A 5,081-nucleotide genomic window follows, 5' to 3' on the forward strand; every position below is an offset into this window, starting at 1 on the left:
CGACAGATGCGGCTACAAAGCACACAAGGGCTACCTTCAAGATGAACGTGACGTTCATGAAGCTACCCCCCGAAGCTTTCAAGCTGAGCGAAAAATCACCAACGTATCGCGAATAAGGTGCTGGCCTTGGGGACACAAGCTAACCGAAAGCTGCTAGATTTCCTTTAAGACCACAAGATCACCGCTCGTTGGAGCCCAAAATATCTTGAAGTCCATGCGCAAGCTCCACTAGAGCGGCATTCTCAGCGATCGTATCCGTAGCTACGACCAGCTTCGCGCTGTGGAACGCATCACTAACTCGCACCTTTGCATACGAATAAAGTCGTAGCTTTAGATTGCATCCAGTAATAGCACGCTACTTGCCTTGTCCAGTCGTTTACTATCGATTTGCTCAGCCTTGAAATTATTTTGCAATGTACATCCCACCTTACAGTTCGACTGCTCATCATGCCGACGATAAAGCCGACCAAGCACCCTGTAAGCTCCTGAAAAGGGTTGAAGACCCTGTGTATCACAGCAGGCAAGGCGTACAAGCTTCGCCTGGATGATGAGACGATTCGCCACCTCCGACTTACCTTGAACACGATCGTCGCATCAGCAAGCCTTCTTCTCAAAGCCATCCAAGTCGCCTACGAAGCCATGAAGCCATGAAGCCATGAAGGAGAGGAAGAGGCGACGGACTGGCCTTGACGATGCTCGCGAATGTCTTGTTGAGCCTCCTCCATCTGAAGATGACAACGATCACGTAGGCGGCGAGAAGAAGCACCACGTACGCAAAGGGATGACGTTGAAGGGCGGGAAGCGGCAGACGTACTACATCGTAGACTGGCAGCCGACGTGGGAGCCGAGGGAGCACATCCACAAGTCGGTTGTTGTTGCCTTCGAAAAGGAGCACCACCCACTTGTTCGCAAGCGCTTCTTCGAGAATGAGGCTGTGGAGGACAACTCACTCAGCGACGCAGAAGGTAACGAAGAGTAAGCTCTAATAATGAGTGTATTACATGCTTTAAAAGCACTGCCTAAACGTATGCATTGGTAGCGCCGAAATGAACACGAAGCTTAACCTCCATGTGGAACAGTAAATGTAACCTCGTTACAGAGTACACAAAATACACATATGAGTGCTGCGTCGAACACAAAGCTTAACCTCCTTTCAGAACAGCAATGTTAACCTCAACGCAAGCAAGCACAAAACACGTAGACAGCAGAGGTGGCCACATATCGCACACACACGAAATATACAAACACGCAGATAATCAATTCAGCGGACCGATGATAAAGTAGTAGCGGTTGGCTAGCGGTTGGGCGACTTGTCCCTTACCAGAAAAAATCTAGAATGAAGCTTTGTTTTTTTGCGGTTCCACAGGTGAACCGTTTAGAGACAACCTTACTGATAAAAGTTTACCGACGTAGCCAGTCGTTGCTAATAGTAATTACTGTAAAAAATGCCGTAAAAAGGAATGATCTGCTTCAATTAGTGGACTCCGAATTCTGACTTGGTGCAGCGGACGACTGTCAAACATCCACACAGGAGGCATGGACTCAGATACACATTGGGAGGCTTGGGAAGGCTCAGAGACACTCGCCACGTATATCAAGAGTGGACGTGCGCGCGAGGCCAAAATGGCAAAAGCAGTCGCCCACCGTGGGGCTCGAACCCACGACCACAAGATTAAGAGTCTTGCGCTCTACCGACTGAGCTAGACGGGCTTCATACTCGCACACAAACCAAAACCATACAAAATCAAACAAGCCGACGCGCTTGCTACCACCCACTCCCAGGGATCGCACACAGCCCACACAGGCCCCACCACGATCCCTTATTGACAGAAGAAGCTCTGGTCGAGCATCTTGATTCAACGAGTCGTGATCGGCCCAGCTATCCTGTCTCTTCGAGCCAACTCCGTCTTGCTCACACGGCTTCACTCGACACTTACAGCCCAAGACCAGGGCTCAAAGTTTATACCTTAAATTTTATACTTCCAATACCAGAAGTGTTTTATTTACTATTATTGCGGCCAAGCCGCCTAGGGCTAAATGTATCTGTTTAACTATCTAGCATAGTTAAACCTAATCAAATGCATAACGTGTGGCTTTCAGCCAACGTACTGAAAGACCTTGTTAACTCTCCAACTCATGTACTGAGAGTGTGCTAACTCTCCGAATACTTCGTACCCCTGTGTGCTCCACACCATGTAACCCTGTTACATTCTCCTCCACTAAGATGAGAACATTCCGTTCTCGAAACTTTCATCAGCGAGGTCACGTCTTGTTAAGACGGAGGAGGTTACTACACCGCACACCCGAGTTGTACAGCTCCGTGAGCTCACAAGCCTACGCATCGTTGATGCTTAATTTCGCGTCGTCGGCCCACAGCCCAATGTTCCAAGCGCAGCGCGCATCTTGCTCTTAAGCGGTCTCGGACCTACGCTCGCGCTCCGCGCCTACTCCAAGAGTTGCAAACCGCTTTAAGCAATGCTCTTGACTCATTCGGGTCGTCGACAACAGCTCAGCGGTTGAACACTCGCTTCACAAGCGATAGGTCGGTGGTTCGAACCCACCAGGGCACAGCCCTCTCGTTCCATGAACTGTTGTCCACGCTTCGACAAGCCTAAGGGCAACGCCCTTTTAGCTCAGTGGTCGAGCGTTGGCTTTGGAAGCCACAGATCGGTAGTTCAAATCCACCCGGGCACAGACCTCTCATACCATGAGTAGTCCGCTCTCGGGCTGACGTACGGGCATCGCCCTTATAGCTCAATGGTGGAGCTCCGGCCTGTCAAGCCAACGGCCAGTGGTTCGATCCCCGTGTCCGGGACATCACTTTCGCTGTTACAGCGCATCCACATTTGGATCATCCTCATCGAGCAAGTTGTTTCAAAACAACTATGCGTCTATCGAGACGCTTGTGCCTGAACCTCGTTCAGCACAACACGAAGCACCCGCTTCTTCCGGAACCATGTCCCTATCACCACGAGGTCTCTCCATCTCCTGCTCCCGCTGCGAAAACCGCTCATACGTACGAACTGGCTGCTGCAATTACTGGTCAGAGCCTGAGCTCAACTACTGACCTGATCGCTCCCCACTCTAGTGGGAGGCGCCCAGCGCCTGGCGACGCTGTCGCACGCCATGGTGGCGCTTCGGCACATGATGTGCACGATCGTAAGCGTCAACGACGTCAGGGCAATCTTGCCGGAGGATAACCTCAAACTCCCATGAGTTCTGTGAGTGAAAGTAACCCCTCCACTTCACCAAGTACTGGGTACGACCCTAGCGTCTACGCCACGCCACAAGGCATTCCACGTGAAAGTGGAGCTCACCATGCTCATCGAGTAGAGCAGGAGGAGGCCTTGCCTCATCTGGGCTCTCGCGGGGAGAGTCAGCACTTGCCGGAACGGCGTCTGCGTCCATACGACGCCGGCGTCCAGGACGCGAACGTTCACATTCACCACCCATCGGTCGATCTCGAAGAGATGTTCCACCTTGTGGATAGGTTAGAGCCACCACTGTTGACTCACAACCAGGTCTCGGACCTTGAGCGTCCAGTCGCTCGGCTGAATGTTCAGCTTGCCTTGCTCCTGCATCTCGAGCACTTCGCTCCGCGACCTGTGGCTCTGCCACATGCTGTTGATCAGACATATGTGGATCCACCACTTGCTGTCGTTCAGCCTCCCGTGGCTCTACCACCTGCTCCCTTGCAGCTGTCCGTGCTCCGGCCACCGCTGGTACCAACGCCTCCGCGCTCACCTGAGCAGGGTCTTGATATGGCTTAAGCAAGCCAACATAGAAGACCGGATGCGTGCGCATCTTCTTCGGAAGGTTGAGCGTATACGCTAGGCTCTTCCTGGCCACGACCTTGAACGGTCCTATGAACCGAGGTCTTAACTTCGTCCTGAAGTCTGCAGACACTGCATGAGTAGGTAGGTTTTTAGCGTTTAATAAAATTTGGTCACCGACCTCAAACCTCTCAACATTGCTTCTGCCCTTGGCATCTGCATATTCCTTCTGCGTGTCTTGGCTCTCAGCCATAGCGTCGCGTACTTGACGCATTACGCTCAGTCTCAAAGAGACAAAGTCATCGACTTGCTTGCGAACCGCAACAGGGCTGACATCAGCTAGTCGCTCGGCTATCCCTCCCCCATCAAGCCCTGAGCCACGGCGTGGCGGCTTCAGTGGGACGCGAGGGCTAGCCAAGCCGTTCACATAGAACGGAGTGTAGCTTGTCGAGGCGTGCACTGCATTATTTAATGCGAACTCAACGAGTGGGAGCATCTGGCTCCAGCGTTTTGGCGCCTCAGCGCATACGCTTCGGAGGATATCCTCCACAACGCGATTCACGCGCTCGGTTTGACCGTCGGTCTGCGGATGGTCCGCTGTGGACATGTCCAAACGAGTGCCGAGCACTCTGACGAGGGACCAGAACTTCGCGGTGAAGCGCGGGTCTCGATCCGAGACAATTGCCTCAGGCAAGCCATGTTGGCGAAATACTCGGTCTAAAAACAGCAAAGCTGTACCCTCACCATCAATGGTGTCCGGCATCACCGCTAAATGAGCCATCTTGCTCAATCGGTCTACAAAGACCACAATATTCGTGTTATCCGCCTTATCCTTGGGAAGGCCAAACACAACGTCCATACTCATGGACTGCCAACATCCCTTGGGGACAGACAAACTCGCCAATGGCGCTGCCGTGCTCGGCGCGGACTTTGTCCGATGACACGTCTCACACGTGCGTACATAGGTGCCGACGCACTTATACATCTGGGGCCACCAGTACATCGAGCTCACCGAGCCATAGGTCTTCTCCCGACCAAAGTGCCCGCCCACGGGCGTATCATGAACCTCATAGAGGATTCGATACTTTAGATCCTCATCATGAGGAACGACTACACGAGGGTTATCCTCAGAGTCGGTGCTCTAGTACAGCAGGCCGCCATCGAGTGAGTATTGATGCAGCCTCCCGCGTAAGCGCTCAGACAATTCCTTGTCAGAGTCTTTAAACTCTTCGCTCACAAGAGCCCGTAGCAGCGCTACGCACATGTCGTCTTGTGCATACGCTCCGCGTATCAAGTCAGGCACTGACG

General features: G+C 52.7%; 1 pseudogene across 1 annotated transcript; it reads left to right on the forward strand.

The window, feature by feature from the left end:
* The first annotated feature begins 2,743 nt into the window (after window positions 1-2,743).
* On the forward strand, window positions 2,744-2,817 carry PITG_26834 (annotated as a pseudogene). The gene has a single exon. The product of its transcript is annotated as a tRNA-OTHER (tRNA).
* Window positions 2,818-5,081: the final 2,264 nt, after the last annotated feature.

The sequence above is a fragment of the Phytophthora infestans genome, genomic scaffold (genome assembly GCF_000142945.1).
Source record: "Phytophthora infestans T30-4 supercont1.11 genomic scaffold, whole genome shotgun sequence".
NCBI lineage: Eukaryota > Oomycota > Peronosporomycetes > Peronosporales > Peronosporaceae > Phytophthora > Phytophthora infestans.